Consider the following 17,100-nt stretch of genomic DNA (forward strand, 5'->3'; position numbering starts at 1 on the left):
GGGATTGTAAGTGTTTGAGAAAGGGTTATAAGGCTTCTTGTAATCCTCTAAAGCATTGCATTGTTCCTCATTTCCTCCTCTTAACTCACCAAGAGTTGGGCACTCTTGCAATTGATGTTCCGTCCCTCCACATATGAAGCATGGATCTCGTGTCTCTACCTTTGCAGCCATGTGGATTCCTCTACCTTCTTGAGACTTGAAAGCCTTGAATTTTTGTCTCAATGATTCAATTTTTCTTTTGACGTTGTCATCTTCCTTCAATTGGTAGATTCCAGTTGATCGTGGCTTGTCCATAGGACTCGGTCCATTCCATGTGTAGGACTTTTCAGCAAGATCGTCGAGGTACTCAAAAGCTTCATCGGGATCTTTTTGAAGGAATTTTCCATTGCACATCATTTGTATGAATTGTCTTTGTCCGGTTGTGAGACCGTCATAGAAATAGCTTATCAGATGCCAGCTTTCGTATCCATGATGTGGGCATTGACATATCAAATCTCTAAACCTCTCCCAGACCTGATGGAAAGTTTCATGGTCTTTCTGGATGAAGGTAGAGATTTGCCTCTTAAGGCTGCTAGTCTTATGGGGCGGGAAATATTTGGCAAAGAATGCTTTTTTTATTTCGTCCCATGTTCCGATAGATCTAGGCCTTAAGGAATACAACCAGCTTTTTGCTTTGTCTTTGAGAGAGAGGAAAAAATTTCAATCTCACAATGTTGGTGACATTAGCTCGGTTGTTGAATGTAGCCACCACCTCTTCGAATTCCCGTATATGCACGTACGGACTCTCATTTTCCAACCCATGGAAGGTTGGTAAGAGGTTAATCATGTCGGGTTTGAAATCGAAATTTGGCATATTGTTGGGATACATTATGCATGAAGGTGTGGCTGTATGCGTAGGATGTAAATAATCATGTAGCGTTCTTGGTTGGACTTCGTCTTGATGAGCCATCGTGGGTGGTTCAGGAAGTCTCGGTGAATCGGGAGTGTTTGAAATAATGGAAGAAACGACGAACTAGGAGAGTTTTCTAAAGTTTCTACTTGTTGTCTCACAAATCTCCCTAGTGCGCCTCTGTTTCATGGCATAAATATTTTTTTATTTTGTAAGTATTATAAGCGCAAGTGTGTAATAATGTAATAAGTATACACCAAAAATGTTCCCAGGCCAATTGGGAAGGCTGCCAAGGTACCACTTTATGCCCAAGAGCTTTTCTAGAACTCCTCGAGGTTCTTAGAAAAGGTTGGAGGGTAACGCTAACACATACCTTATTTAAGAACCAATTTTTCTAAGACAAAACAAGTTTGGTTTTTACTAATTTCCACAATTACACAAATGTTCTCAATACTTTTTTTGCTTTTTTTTTTAATTTTATGCTTTTTTCGGAAAAAACCTAAATCTAGAAAATAAAATTCTAAACCTAAAAATAAAATAAAAAAAAGAAATGAATAAATAAAAATTAAAAATTAAAAAATTACTAAGGAAAAATAAAATAAAAGAGATATTAAAAAAATTATACTACTTTGTTTTTTTTAATAAAAAAAATAATTTACTATGCAAACCTTTAATTGTAGAATTACCTCCCCAGCAACGGCGCCAAAAATTGATATCGCCCAATAAACTCCTAAGCAGTCGCAGTAGTAATCGGGCTATGTCGTATCCACGGAGAGGTAAAATACAAGTAAAAAGAAAGATTAGTAAATCAGAAATAATAAACTTTGAAATGTTGTAACTTTGAAAAAGAATATAAACGTTAAATAAACAAAATCGAGGAATTAGAATCAGAAAGAAAATATGGAAGGCATAAGTTTTATTCATGCAAACATATATATATTTTAATAAAATTGATTCATTATACTCAACTATAATTCTACACCATTAATTATTGTTGGAAAATATATATAATAAAGCTCACCTTAAAATATGTTCTTTAATTAAATTATACTAACTTCTAATTTTAAAAACCTATCATATTATATATCTTAAAGCGAAAAAATACCAATGTCAGAATGCAATAAAAAGCATATAATATAACAAATATCCTAAATTAAATTAAAAGCCTAAATTACATAAGAAGAGAATGACTAGACTTATGTAAAAGACACTAATAAATTTAGAATAAAAATTAGAAGAAAATATATTTAATTGTAACAAAGATATAGAAATGAAGAACAAAATAAAGAATCAATATATTAAAAATATAATGTAAAACATGAACTTCACTCTAGCCTTTCCACAAGAGAGTTTAGCCTAAAATAGGCATTGTTTTCACTCAAAGTATTGTAAAAGAAATGAAAGAAAAATAAGAAAAAAAAATACTTTTCTCTCTCACTATACTCTCCACACTTAATTCCACAATCTGATTATTTTTTCCCTACATTTGGTCCTCTATTTATAGTGAAAATAGGACCCAAAATGTGTATTTATGTGCATTAGGAAGTGGAGAAAATGACTACAAAAGCTTATGCAAAATGAGACAAATGGGACACGTGGCAGGTGCTGATTGGCTTGGTAGTGGAGAGGCAGAATGTGGCAGGCGACGTCAGGCGTCAGGTACGGCAGGCTGTCACATCATGGCAGGTGGCGGCTGCAGTTGTCGAGCGCGTGGGAGATAGAGGCTGACGTGTGGGACAGGTGGTGGGCTCGGATTGGACGGCGCGGGTAGATGCGTTCCGGTCGTGGCAAGCGTGGTCGGGCGCATGGGGGGAAGTGCGTCAGGCGGCTCATCAGCAGCTCAGCTCAGCTTGGCTTCGTCAGGCGGCTAGAAGCTTGGCTGGCTTGGCTGGGCGAATGGGGAGCTGCCATTTGGCAGCGTGGCACTTGCTGAAGCTTTGGTTTGGGCTCCATTTTGGGCCTAGTTTTGTCAAAAATACCACTTTATCATCTTTCTTTTCAATTATATTTCTTTCTTTCTTCTTTCTTTTTGTTTGTGTCAAAAATACATTTTATTTCCTGAAAATTAAATCAAAATTAATATTTTCAAATATAAAACATATGGCAATAAATCCATGAAAATATTAATTAAAACTTAATTAATTTTAAACTTTAAAACTAATAAAATGATATTTTTGAGCACTAATCAGTGTCTTCCAAGCATAGGTGGTGTTAGTGTGTGTTCTTTGCTTTGGTGGCATATAAAAACACACTTTGGAGGTGGTGATCCTTGTGATCCCTTGAGATTGAATGTGAGCCTATCATTTGGCTTTGCGGATCCCAATGTAGGTGTTTGGCTCCATTTTTTTACCATAGATCAAGCATCGTATTCAACAGCTAAGATGAGATTGGGCTTCTTATAAATAGATATTCATCTTAAACATAATTACTATACTTTCTTTTCTTAGCTTGGTGGTATTTGTATCTTCACATCCTCCAAGAGGTAAGTGGTTCCATTCCTCACAAGGTCACTTTGGCTTTCTTTCCTCTTTATTTAATTTTTTTTATATGTAAATGTCTATATAGGTGCTAGGAGACTTAAACACCTTTCTACTTTCTTTTTGCAAACGTATACTTTTGACCCTTGGCATTCCTTCGACTGTGACATGTACTTTCTGTTGGAGTTTTATGCCCTAATTAAAACTCAAATTCTTTGTAATCTCATTTTATTATCAATAAAAGAATAGAAATCATTTTTTGACTTGGTCAATCACTTTGCTCACATGTTTTACTTTCATGATTATTTGTTTAATATAAACTTCTATTAAATCCCGAGCATATAGCTAATCTTATTTATAGTGACGTAATCACAGTGGAATATAAATATGATTATATGTTCAAAATAAGTTAGTCCTAAGATTAGTCAGTGCACCGGATTTACACTGACTTGCCAATCTACGATATGATCTACTTACATATTACAGTGTTATGTTCTTTCCAGAACATTAGCAAAGTTGATAAGATCGGATGTATTTGTTACATCGGACAGGACCGATATTGACAGTTGATAAGATAAGTAAACATACCGTTATTATCTATTCTAGTCATATCATATAGTTGACCATAGGTCAATTCAATCTCAATTCTGAGTGGTTAGTATTCTAACTGATTGTATTATTTGAGTTCTTTGACTTGTTCGTTACCAGCTTACCCTACGGACTAGCCCATACTTACATCTTGGGAACTCGGTAGTATAATTGAGTGGGAGTGTTAATCATAGATATGAACATCTATAGCTTCTGATGAAGAAGTGAAATGGTGGTTTCCTTTTAGTTTGGTTCAAGGTGTTAAATGATAGAGATCTCATTTCAGTAATTAAATTAGTTTACTGAAATATCATTTACAAGGAACTAAGTGTTTTAAGGATAAAATACAATGAGGGGTAAAACGGTATTTTAGTCCTATCTCATTGTAGACCGTCTATAGAGGATTGAGTGACAATTATGGTTGTAACAATGGATAATTAATAGCATATCTATATTTGTTATAGAGCGTTCTATGAATTCAAGAGTGCAATTCCAAGTCTATAGTGGAGTCACGAGGAATTAATAAGTTAGTAAATTTATTTGTTAGATTTATGATAACTTATTGGAGCTTGATTTCATAGGCCCATGGTCCCCATTGTACCTTGGATAAAATCATCTAGATAGTCTCAATTAATTTATTTAATTATCAATTAGAATTATCAAAGTTGACCAGGTCAATTTTGGATAGTTTCACAGAGTTGTGTAATTTTGAGAAGAAAAGAGAAATTATGGCAGATTTATTAATTAAGATAAATTGGTATCTAAATTAATAAATAAATTTAAATCAAGGTTCAAATTATAAATAATTAATTTGATAAAGGATTTAAATAATTATTTAATTAATTAAATCAATAGAAAATAATACAGGCCTTGATTTTAAGTCCAATGGGCTTATAATCAAATGGGAAATTTCACGGGCCTATAGCCCATGATAATTTCGACCTAGGGCTTCAAAATGGCTATTATTTTATTGATTTTTTAATTAAATTAAATGGCCTAATTGATTATATAAAAGGAGTGCTTAGAGAGAAGATTTGAGAGACGACAGATAAGTGGTAAGTCAGATTTTCTGATAGTTTTATATTCTCTCTAAACACAAGTCCTTTTCTAAGCCTCTTTGTATTTTCTCTTCTTCTCTCTATATCTATCTCATGTGTTGAGAATTGCCCACACTAGTCTAGGTGGTTCTAAGGATACATTGGAAGATCGTGAAGAAAATAGAAGATCGGTTCAGTTTCTTGATAATACTCTGCGACAGAGAGGATACAAGAGTTAGAGAAACTGAAGGAAGGACTCTTAATTCCGCTGCGTATACTGTAAGTATTATATTATTTGTTTCTCTTTGAATTCAATTTTAGAAACATGTTTTAGGCTATCTCGTATTAATTTGTTTAATATTAGATATACATGAAAATAAATAAAGATCCTGTATAAGTTTTTTCCAACACTTTCGACCCTTGGCGTTCCTTCGACCGCGACATGTACTTCGATTTTACCCGCTCAAGGTACACTTTCTTCCTTTCTCATGTTCAAGGGGTTTAAATTAGCATTAATCAGGATGGGTTGTCTTGGCCGGAGCTCCTCATGAGCTAATCCACATATATTCCCCTGCTTGCACATATACCCTCCTTTGTTCCCCGTAGTTGGTCGTTTCGAGCACTTGTGTCTAGAGGTTTTGAGCTTATTCCTTTGTGTTTTGTTGCACCCTTTGCACCTACACTTTCACCCCTATCACTAACAAGACGAGGTTCCATGGCCTGTGGGGGATCATCTAGCGTTCCTCTGGGGGTCGAAGTTTGTAGACTTATCTACAGACTCGGGGTCCCCTGAGAACTACCCTTACCAAGACTATGTGATAACTCTACAAAATAGAGTTATTTTACCATATTTTATATGCTAATTGTTGCTTGGTTCTTGAGTTTTTAATTAACTTATTAAGTTTTTATGTAATTTTTAATTTATTAGTCTTATTGTAGTTTTCTAGATTTTTATATGTTTTTATAGATATTTTATTAAAATATGTTGTAGTTTAATTATTTGAAATTTGTATTGTAAGATTATAAGTTAAAAAATGTGATTTTATTGAACTTAATTGCCAAAGTAAATTAAATTTCAATTAGTATTTTCATGGACTTAATAAGAGTTATTTTATAATTGAAAATATTTTATTCTAATTTAATATTTTCTTATTTTGTAGGATGTACTTTTCAATTTTTTATGCTTGAAAAAGAAGAGAAAAGGAAATAAAAGTGGCATTTGTGAAAAGGAAATAGCAAAATTTGGCACAAGGCCATCTCACTTCAGCACCCCACGGTTTGGGCCTCTCAGGCCCGAAGCCTTCCACCGCCTCTAGCTTCCCTGCCCATCGAAGACTTCTGCAGCAACATGCATCACACCAGCTGTCCACCCAGCACTCCACCAATTTCTTCACATGGCCTGCCGAAACCATTTCCCAGCCCCCTTCTCATAGCACACTGCAAGCCTTCCTTCAACTCCTGGCCCAAGCCAGTTCGGCCCAACATCACATGAAGCATCCAACAGTTGCCACTGAAGACCAGCCCACGAAGCTCACCAGGTGCCACCTTCCAGCTGCCCCAGCTAGACTCGTGCCCCCTCCTTCATTCTACCATGAGCCTCTTAGAGCCGCCCAACAACCAAAGCCACCAATCCTTGAGCCCACAATGTACTTTTTGTCCCTTTTGTCTAAAAATGCCACACTTTTTACCCATTTTTCTACACATTTTCACCACAACATCATCATTACACCCTATAATTTACCTTTACATACCATATTTATTTTATTTAATTAATCTAATCAATTTAATTAATTTAAATTGATTATTTTAACAATCTCATTTTGGCTATAAATATGGTATTTCAAGACCATTTGGGGGTGCTTAATTTTTGGGTTACCATCTTCTTCTACCATTTTCTCTCTTCCATTTTGGGTTCTTCAAGAGTATTTTGCAAGTATGTATGTCATTTATTTTGTAATTTCTACTCTAGTTATGTGCTTCTAATCTTTTTCATAAGATTATTAAGATCATGATGAAGCAAATTGTAACTAGATAGTGTTTATTTTGTATGTTGATTTCCCATTTTGTGCAATAAAGTTTATGGATTTTCTTCTTCAAATATTTTCTTTCATCTTAAATATCTTGTATTTTAGATTGTTAGAACATATTTACACTTTGTTCTTCATTAGTGCAAAAACATAATATTCTTTGTGTAAGATGTGTCATTAAATTGTACACATCCATGCTTAGAACAAAAATATATTATGTTTTGCCTTATAAATAATGTTCATTGATTTATTTGTTATTTCATTAGATTGATTTACACTAAATGCTTTGAAATTATAATTTTGAAAAGTGAAGAAAAATCTTATTTTTTTAGAAGTAATTTGTGCTTAAAATTATAAATCTATTTGGAAAATGATAGTTTGAATTATTTTAACTATCACTAAAACTTGGGAATCAATATACTAATAAATATTATTAAACTTACATTTTGTGGATTCTAATATCTTAATAATCTTTTCTTTTAACACTTATTTTCAAATCATTATTGATTTATTTTTATTCTCTTAAATAGCTTTATTTTTCAATCTTTTATTTTATGTTCATAACATTAAAACTCATCAATCTTTGGAGCTAGGTTAGAATTTATTAACTTTGATTTAAAATAGTTTTCTTTTCGATTTTAGACAACTCCTTTGGGTTCGATCTCATGCTTGCAAGAACACTATATTCCATATACGATTCGTGCGCTTGCGAGTTATAAATATTTAAAACATACCCGTTTTGGGTCCATCACTATGACACCTTGAGGATGGCCCGTATATGTCACCTTGAGCGCATGGCCGAGCTTAGGCGTAAAATCTGGGTGGTCAAGAGCAAGATAGATTTGGTTTTGAGAGGTGATGGAGTCCCTTTCTCCTTTGACCTTAATGACCACATTGCAAGCCTTAGAGTGAGTCTTTTTGATCTACCAATGGAGTTGGAGTTCATGGACTGAAACCTCTCTCCTGAACCTCCTGCCCCGTTCTCTCCCTATAGTAACCCTGAGTTCACCCCTAGTTCCCCTCACCCCTTGTCTTCAATCCACCCGTGTTCGATGCTTCCACACTCAATGCCTCGGTGGAAAACTCTTGCAAGAAGAAAAAAATGGAGGGTAAAGTGCCCTGTTTTGACCTCACCTTTTTCCTTGGGTCTTGCAGATATGTCAAAGAGAATGAGACGACAGGTGGCTCCTGAGAAGCTAAATTTTGGTCCTTGTTGGCGTCCACCATCATTTCTAATGTGTCGAAAAACTGATTGTTAGAATTATCTGAGAAGTATGACATTGGCAAAGAGTACAAGCTGTATGTACCCTCCAACAAGTGTCGTGATGATAATTCCCCCAGGTCTACGTGGAAATGAGCGAGCACATCTTGAAGGCGGGTGGGATCATTCCCTTACACCCGTTCTTCATCATGGTCTTCAACCACTTTGACCTTGCTCTGATTCAGCTGGTGCCTAATAGCTGGTTGACTTTAAGCTACCTATATATGGCATTTGTGGAGCTCAACGGTCATGCTCCTACAGCCCAAGAGGTGCATTTTATGGACAATATCATGCCCACCCCTAAATCCAAAGGCTTCTACTTCCTACAAAAAGCCAATTCTCAGGTCTCCTTGATAGAGGGTTTCGTGTCTAACCTAGGTTCCTGGAAGCAGGACTTTTTCTTTGTGAAAGGTCCCCTTTCCGTCCGCGAACATTTTCGCTCATCCCCAAGTAAGTACTTCAAGTTTTTTACTTTTACATTGGATTTGCTATTTTGGAACTTATACTCATATTGATAACTAAGTTAATTGTTCAGAGAGCTTCAGTATCCCCGATGATCTTGAGTCAGAGGCAGCACCAGTAGACATCTATCTCGATGCCAACCCTGCTATGAAAATGGTCGCCCATCTCTTCATTGTGGCCAACCTTAACCACTATGGTTTATCTAGGGTTTTGGAGCCCGACCTGCTGTGCCATATTTCTGAGCGAAAGAAGAAGGCGACTCTAGCCGAGCCTCACTCAGACGGGGGTGATGTGTAATGGGTGCCTGGGGAGGTTTCCCCAGAATCTAAGCATCCATCCCGGTCATCTCCGTCCTCCAGGGGGTGCTCTCCTTTTGTCCCTATGGATCGCGACACAATCTTTCATTCTCACAGTCCACAGACCATGTCTGGGTTCTTCGTTGTGCCTTTCTCCAAGGAATATGATAATCTTCCCTACGTTCCCGCTACTCATGGCCTTTCGAGGCACCCTTTGTCCGATGTTCTTGTGCCTCCTCCTCCCTCGGTGAGTGGGCCATCCGTCCCTTCTCACTCGGACGCTCCTGATTTGGAGGGGTCATCTTGGGTGAGTCGCACGTCAGCTCCTTTCGTGCAAAGGTATACCTGAGACTCTGAGCGTATTTCCGAGACCGAGTGGAGAGGTCTCAGGAATTTTTCCATGGCGGAGCTTGGGGATACCCTTGTGCACTCCACAACTTGGGTGAGTTCATGCGTCTTACATTGGTCTTTTTTTTGTGTGTTTTGTGCTCTTTGTTTGCTCTTTTTTTTTTCTTTTTGCTTCCTTGCAGGCTTCTCTGGTGGCTCAACGTTTTGCAGACTCGGCACGGGACCTATCTTCCTCAAATGTTGAAAGAGACCGTCTAGCGGTCAAAGTTCAGGAGCTCAAAGGACAGCTTGCTGACATCAAGCTTAAGCTAGAAAAGGCCCTGGCAAAGGCCTCTTCGTCGTCAAAAAAGAAGAGGAGAGCGGAAGCTAAGGCTACGATGTTGCAGGAGAGGGTCACTCTCCTGGAGGATAATTTGGCTGAGGTCGAGTACAAGTCCATAGAACACACCCTTTATGGAATGTGGAAGCAGAATCCTAGCTTCCATTTCTCCTCCTTTGGTGACCATGCCGTTGCCAAGGTGGCCAAGTGGAATGCTCGCAGCAAGAGGCCTTGATATTTTGCTTCTACTGCTCTTACCTTTTACTTTGATTTGGTTGTATGCTTATTTAAACCTCATTTTTTTTAAGAACTTTTCTAAGTCCTGTTGTGGCTGATGTCGATTTTATCTTGCAACATTATCGCAACTTTCTTTATATATATACATATGTGATCATTTGTTTTTGCTTCTTTATGCTTGAGGTCCTTTTGAGCCCACCCCTGTATACAGGGGCCGAAGGGGTTCGATAGGTCTCTCTTTTCCCTAATAAGTTGTCGATACTTTATTTGGACTGGTAGTGATGGTCTCTTTGGTGCACCTTGATTGTATTTGTAAGGATAGGTTGACCCTTTGGGTTGCAGCCATCCTTTTATATATTTTTGCGCGCACTAGTTATTTCTTGCAAGAAGCGTCCTTCTCGTCATTATGCATAGTAATACTTTTACAATGGTCTCTTTTAGGACCCTTTTTGGCTAGATGGCTTGGTGGCCGCTCTAGGCTTATTGGTGGATGCTCTTCCTTAGGCCTTTCCTCTTGTGGAGGTATTAGCCTTTATTAGGAGGCTCTTCCTGTAGGACCTTTTGACCCTCTTGATGTTCATAAGGGTAGCTAATCCTCGTGAACTCAAGAGATGCCTTGTAAGGTTTTCTTCCTTATTTCCCCCCCTTTTTTTTGTAAGGGTCTCTTTTTGGTTGTATACTCTTTTATGTAAGGGTCTCTTTTAGGACCCTTTTTGGCTGTATACTCTGCCCCCAAGTGGTTGGCGAGATTTATCTCGTTGGGAACTTTTATCATTTTGTTCATGCACTTTGATAATTTCAATTGGTGATAGGTACACGAGAGTTAGATATGTCCTCATGTAAATGAGGAGTGTGTCATGCCAATAAGAAACATATTCATTGAAAATAAGCAGAGTACATAGGTATCTATGGCGACATTGTTCTTGCTACATATCAAGGCATCTAGGTTGCCCCTCTAATCCATAGCTACTTTTAAGGGGAGGACTCACAACTTTGTTCGGGGGCTAACTATGCCAACCCTTTTGATTTATCGCACTAAAAGTGGAGCTTTACCTAATGCACCCTCTCAGGCGCGTACGCACAACCATCGATTATGATCTCCTTTGTAACTTTGGGATTGAACTCATGCAGGTTTGTGCTCCCATGCACTACCATCACCATAGGTTCTGGCAGTTTCATGACTGTGCGGAGGGACATGTTATAACATTCCCTTGCTTCTTTCTGTTCCCCGTTCATGCTTGCTACTCCTCCAGGAGTTGGGAATTTTATGGCCAAGTGGTATACAGAGGTTATCGCCTTCAATTCTCTCAGGGAGGGTCTCTCTAGTACCGCGTTGAAGGCCAAGGAACAACTTACTATGACAAAGTTTGTCATTACAGTGGTTTGTCTAGGCAGCTCTCCCATGGTGAGAGCCAACTCGATTGTGCCCATGGGTTGTATCGAGTCTCCTGTAAACTCATACAGGGAGGTGTTGCAGGGCTTTAAGTTCCTGATGCCCAGTCCCTTCTTCTCTAATGTCGGATGATATATGATGTCTACGGAGCTCCCATTGTCTACCAGAACTCAATGTACCTTCATGTTGGCCAGCTGTATACTTAACACCAAGGAGTCATTGTGAGGAAAATGCACACCCCATGCGTCTTCTTCAGTTAAGGTTATTGAGTCATTTTCCCCTTTAAAGTTTTTCGGGGGTCGTTGTTCTAAGCTTAGCATGCATGGGGGTGGACTTCATCTGGCCTCCTTGGCATATCTATCTCGCCCCTTTCTTGATTCTCCTCTGAATCCTAGTCCTCCAACGATCATCCTCACCTCTCCTTGTGGGGCTACATCTCGTGCTCGTGGCGAGGGTGATCTACCATCTGGTCTTTCATTTTCTCTTCGGACGTATCTACCCAAGTGCCCCCTGTGTATGAGTTCCTCTATTTCCACCTTTAAATGAGGGCATTCCGCTATGGTGTGGCCAATGTCTTTATGATACTAACAGTACTTTCTGGGGTCTCTTTTTGACTGATCTCTCTTCATTGGTGGGGGTCTTCTGAAGTGGACCTGATTCTCGTTTGCTACGAAGATATGCTCCCTAGTGTGTGTTAGGTTAGTGTAGAAGGTGTGGGATGTTTGCCTAGGATTGCCTCTGTGTTTGTGCTTCCTCTGGTGGTCATCTCTTGGGCCTTCGTACACCCTTTTCTTTTTTGTGTCATTCGAACCTTCAGGGGATGAAGACTTGACAAGTGATGCCTTGAGATTCTCATGGCCGTCTTCGACACAAATGTACTTTTGTGCCCATTCGTAGTAATCATCTAAGTCAGTGACCTCCCTTTTGAGCATATTATCCCAAAGCTTACTGCCTGGGCGCACTCCAGCCGTGATTGCCATCTTGAGTTCTCCCCTGATCAGGCTTCCCACTTCAGCCGCCTCCATGTTGAACCTATGGTTGTTGCTCTTCAAGATTTCTCCTTCACTTTGATTTATATTTGCAAGGCTAGTGCCTTGCAGGGTATAATCGCGTATGGCATGATGTTGTTGGAGAAACTCATCAGAAAATTGTTGCCATGACCTAATGGTTCCCGACCTCAGCCTTTTGAACCACTTGTATGCAGGCCCCTTCAACGTGACCGCGAAATAGTGACACCTTGCTCTGCTATTGATTCCTCTCAGCTTCATTAAATCGTTAAACACTTCCAAGTGGTACTTGGGGTCCAAGGTACCCTCATATGGGGTCATATGCCGGGAGCCATTCTAACTGGATTTCTCACGTGAAGGGTGACTTGTAGTCAAACTCTTCATCGGTAATGTGCCCCCCAGACGCTATGATGATCTTTCTCTGAATGCTCCTCATCTCAGTGTCTAGCTCCTGTCACCTCATATTCAAGGAGTCCCTCAGCTCGGTTGGGTTGGCCTTTTTCTTCTCTCTGCCCTTCGGAGGGGTGATAGGAGGTGTTGTCCTTACTTCTGACCTCTTGCCATTGAGCTTTTTTCTTAGGTCAGGTGGCGCCTCCTTAGAGGCGACTTCGACTTCGTTATGATGGTTAGCATTGTTCTTCTGCCCTGGCCTCTGGGGCTACTTCGCCTGCCCAGATGTCCGTGCAGCTTTGTCTGAGGGGTATTACTAGTGGAGGGTCGAGTCCTCTCATCATCCACAGGGACTGTGGTTTCTCCACCCTCTTGGCCTTTCTCCTTTCATCTAGAGGCATGCTTGATTTTCCCTATAGCAGGCCATTCAACACCTCTTGCATATCCTCTAAGGTGGCTTCTAGACTTTGGTCCTTTTGGTGTAACTTGCGTATCTCCTCTTCGTAAAATCGAGACCTAGAGCTCGAGCTTATGGAATGTACTCGGGGGCTCTTGTCTGGCCTGCGCGTTGATGGACCCAGACCTTGCCATCCGGAGTTTGGCACCTACGGTGCCCTTGTGGGCAAAAACTCTCTGGCATCTCTCGCAGGAGCAGCCGCTAGTCTTGGAATGTTCTCAACAGGCTGGACAGCTGGAGACGAAGCCTCCCCTTCATCTCCAAGAACCATAGGCTCCTTTGGTGCATCCACATTTTCAGGTGGCGGAGGATTATTCATGGAGGCCTCCAACTGATCTCTGTCGAGGTGGACCTCCACCTCTCGTGGTTCTCTCAGTCGCTTAGAGCGTCTTAGCATCTTTCTCTGCCGGAATCTATGGAAGAACAGTTGCTTGGCACTTGTCCTTCCCACAGACGATGCTAAACTATTGACGGTAAGAACTCGTCAACTAAGTTAGATCAGGAACTTTTGGAATTGTAAAAGGAGTGAACTTTAAACTCAATAAACTTCGGGTAAACTTCCTTACGATCTAAAAAACATCAAATGTAAATATTGGAATTCTAAAACAAAGAATGGAGAGATGTTGAATGTCACTTTTCATTAGTAATAATTGGTTACAAAATGCTTCCCCAAAATCCCCCCCCCCCCCCCCTTTCTCAGATGAAGGGAGGTCATATTTATAGTAGAGCACTAATGACTCTTAGTACATTGTGGTCCCTGGGGACACGACTCTGCATATGCAATTTATAGGTTGTAGTGGTGCCAGGAACGTGGTGGTCGGCTCTAGTATGCCGAGAGTTTTTTGGAGCACCTCCACTTCAGTACCTTCATGTACCTCTACCACTTGTTTGGTACAAATGTCAGAGATTGGCTGATGAGGACCACATCAGGTACCTTACTCATATGACCACTACTTGTATGGCGTGTACATCGTGTCCGTACTCCAACTCCTCTTGTTTTGTAGGTGCATTCCGTATTTGTACGAACTCCTCGAGCCACAGGTTTTCACCCTCGCAAGGTACCTTATTCCCAAGGGCTTCAAGTGTTGAAATCTGTATATGTTATCCCGAGAAGTCTATTGTGGATGCTCAAAATTCCATACTTGTAAAATATCCAAAGCACGTGATAAGGTCCCATAAATGCCTAAGTACATACGTGTGCCTACGTCCCTAGGTGTGTATTGGGAAGCCTTACCAAGCGAAGCCCTAGCAAGTGTGCCACACGGGAGCCCCGACCCGCGTCTCGCAAGCCCAGGAGGTGTGCCACACGAGGCCCTCATGCACCTCCGCGAGGCCATCACCCCCACGCCTTCGCGAGGCCGTTATGCCCTCGCCTCGCATACCTGGGTCCATACAGCAAGAAGGCATGCTTAGCAAGGCCTCTCACCCTTAGGGGTCTCGCAAGGTACGGTTTCCCCGAGACGTCTTGCGCCACTGCTTTTCCAAAGTATCACGCTCACCTAGGTCCATGGTGCAAGAAGGCAAGCATCTTGTGGAGGCAGCTGCGTCACTAGGGCCTCACGAGAGATGACCTCGCCTCGCCTTGCCTCACCACAGTCGCGTCACTAGGGCCTCGGGAGAGATGACCTCGCCTCACCTCGCCTCGCCACAGCCACGTCCCTAAGGCCTCGTGAGAGACGGTCTCGCCTCGCCACAGCCACCCCCTAGGGCCTCGCGAGAGACGGCCTCGCCTCGTCTTGCCACATCCATGTCCCTAGGACCTCATGAGAGACAGCCTCACCTCGCCTCGCCTCGCCTCGCCACAGCCATGTCCCTAGGGCCTCGCGAGAGATGACCTTGCCTTGCCACGCCACAACCGGGTCCCTAGGGGCCTCGCGAGATATGGCCTCCCCGAGGCGTCTCGCACCGCATATGTAGTAGGCCTCGTTGAAGAGGCCTTATCTCTCTCCTTGAGATAAGTGCCACCAACAGGGCACCGCTCTTACTGTGGGCCTCACAAGAAGTAAAATCAAGGACCTCTTTAACACAAGATTAAGGAAGGATAGGGGAAGCCTCATAGCGATTTGCGCAGAGTCAGAAGAAGTACGGACCACACTTGCAAACTAAGAGGAATTAGAGTACGGACACATGGCCTACGCCAGACAAGTAGTGGTCGTACAAGTAAGGTACCTGTTGTGGTCCTCACCAGCCCATCTGTGACACTAGTACTAGGTGAGTAGTGGAGGTACAATTGAGTACTAAAGTGGAGGTGCTCCCACAGACTCTGACCATGTACTGGAGCCGACACCACTACACCTGATACCACTCTCCTGACAATGTACTTGTGTACAATCTGGTCCCCTGGACCACAATGTATCAGGGGCCATTAGAGGCCACTATAAAGGGAACCCCACTTCAACATTGAGGGGTAATGGAAAAAACACTGTAGTATTATACCAAGAGAAATACAAGTTCTTTTCTCCATTTTCTTTCTGTAACTATCTTCTAAGTTTCTTATTAGATCTGTGAAGTTTTTCATTTTTAAGCTATATACTTTGATTTTTTCTAACTTCATTTCGTTGACGAGTTCTCACCGTCAATAGTTTGGCGCCGTCTATGGGAAGGATACGTGCCAAGCCACTGTTCTTCCATTGATCTGGCAGGAAAAAAATGCCAAGATGTTCTAAACAACTGAGAGAGCCACGAGAGGTGAAGGTCCACCTTGATGGAGATCAGCTGAAAGCCTCCATGAAGAATCCTCCTCCACCCAAAAATGTGGAGGCCCCAAAGGAGCCCGAGATTCACGAAGATGAAAGGGAGGCCTCATCCCCGGCCGTCCCACCTGATGAGAATCGTCCAAGGTCAACAGCTGCCCCTGCAAGAGATGCCGGTGAGTTCCCACCCCCACGGCCGCCGCAGGTGCCGAACTCCGGCCGGCAAGATCCGGGCCCATCGACGCACAGACCTGACAAGCATCCCCGAGTCCATTCCGTGAGCTCAAATTCTAGATCTTGATTTTACGAAGAGGAGATACGTGAACTGCACCGTAAGAACCAAAGGCTTGAAACCACCTTAGAGAACATGCAAGAGGTGTTGAATGGCTTGCTACAAGGGAAATCAAACATATCTCTCCCTAGGTGAAAATAGAGAGGTTAAGAGGGGGCAGAAACCACAGTCCCTGTGGACGATGGGAGGACTCGACTCTCCACCAGTAATACCCCCCGAACAAAGCAGCACGAACGTCCCAAACCACCGAAGCAGCCCCAGAGGCTAGGGTAAAAGAACAATGCTGGCCCTCATAATGAAGCCGAAGTCACCTCAAGGAAAACACCCTCAAATTTACGAGAGGAACTCAACAAGAAAAGGGTGGATAAAAGGACTACACCTCCTATGGCGCCCCGGGAAGGCAAAGGAAGGGGAGATGCTAACCCGTCCATGTTGAGAGACTCCTTGAACAAGAGGAGACAGGACCTAGACTCAGAAATGAGGAGCCTCTGGAGCAAGATAATCACCGCATCTGGAGGGCAAGCCATTGAGGATGAGTTCGACCATGAATCTCTGTTCATGAAGGAAATTCAAGCCATTCGGCTCCCAGCCAACTTCAAGGAGCCTCATATGAACCCATATGAAGGAAACACAAATCCCAAGTACCATCTAGATGCATTTAATGATCTGATGAAGTTAAATGGGATTAGTAGCGGAGTCAGGTGCCATTGCTCTTCTGTCACATTGAAAGGACCTGCGTACAAGTGGTTCAAAAGACTTCGACTAGGGTCCGTCAGGTCTTGGCAACAATTTTCTGATGAATTTCTCCAGCAACATCATGCCGTGCGTGATTACACAATGTCGGGCACCAGCCTCGCTAACGTGAAATAAGGAGAAAATGAGAGTCTAAAGAGCTACATCCACATGTTCAATATGGAGGCAGCCAAG

At 41.5% G+C, this 17,100-nt stretch overlaps 1 non-coding gene across 1 annotated transcript; it reads left to right on the plus strand.

The window, feature by feature from the left end:
• The first annotated feature begins 463 nt into the window (after positions 1-463).
• Positions 464-570, plus strand: LOC133793056 (small nucleolar RNA R71). The gene has a single exon (XR_009874518.1). It is a non-coding gene; the product is annotated as a small nucleolar RNA R71 (small nucleolar RNA).
• Positions 571-17,100: the final 16,530 nt, after the last annotated feature.

The sequence above is a fragment of the Humulus lupulus genome, chromosome 7 (genome assembly GCF_963169125.1).
Source record: "Humulus lupulus chromosome 7, drHumLupu1.1, whole genome shotgun sequence".
NCBI classification, from domain to species: domain Eukaryota; kingdom Viridiplantae; phylum Streptophyta; class Magnoliopsida; order Rosales; family Cannabaceae; genus Humulus; species Humulus lupulus.